We start from the raw sequence: 893 nt of genomic DNA, 5'->3' as shown, positions 1-893 counted from the left end.
CACTTTCCTTGATTCCCAAAGTTCTACAGAAAGCAATCCAGTTGAGCACAGTCATCCTCCTTGCCCCCTACTGATCTCATCAGGTGTGGTTCCCCTTCCTTTGATCTCATCTTCATTATCTTCCATGTATACTGGACCCAATTCCAGATCTCCTCTCACACTCCTCAGGGATGAATCATCCCAGGCCCTCAAACTGACTGCATGGATTTCCACTTCCAATAAATGTCACACAGCCCAGGCTTTCTTCCCCAGTATGTACCATTATATTATCCTCACAAAAAAGATTCCACCTAGAAAGTTTACAAGAGCAGGTGGAAAAGATTATTTCTTTGGGCATTGAAAACTGGTGTTGACCCTCTTTCTGCTCCAGTTTCTGTTGTCTTTGAATTTTTGGCTATTCTTTTTAAAGAACAAGCTAGTTTTTCTACGATTAAACTGCAGTTGGCAGCAATATCCAGTTTTGATACAGGAGACCGAAATTATTCTTTGGCTTCTTCCAAATTATGTAAAGCATTTCTAAAAGGCATTTTTCTCCTTAGACCACCAATAAAGGAAACGACCTACCTGGGATCGGACTGTCGTGCTACAAGGTCTAACTCAAGATACTTTTGAACCTTCAGCAAAAAAATGATCTACAATTTCTTTCATGGAAAACATCCCTCTTAGTAGCTATCACTTCAGCAAGAAGGATTTCTGAACTCCAGGCTCCTTCATCAAAGGCTCCCTACATTATTTTACGTAAAGATAGTGTTACTTTATGAACAAACCCTTCCTTTTTACCTAAAGCAACTTTTGAATCAAACATCAACCAGTCTATTCATTTACCAGTTTTCTTCCCAGATTTTTCAAATAAAGGAGAATACATGCTTCACCTCCTAGATGTCCACAGACAA

The sequence above is a fragment of the Protopterus annectens genome, chromosome 1.part1 (genome assembly GCF_019279795.1).
Source record: "Protopterus annectens isolate FY-2018-M chromosome 1.part1, PAN1.0, whole genome shotgun sequence".
NCBI lineage: Eukaryota > Metazoa > Chordata > Ceratodontiformes > Protopteridae > Protopterus > Protopterus annectens.
The sequence above is the reverse complement of the archived record's forward strand: the minus strand, read 5'-3'. Positions refer to the sequence as shown.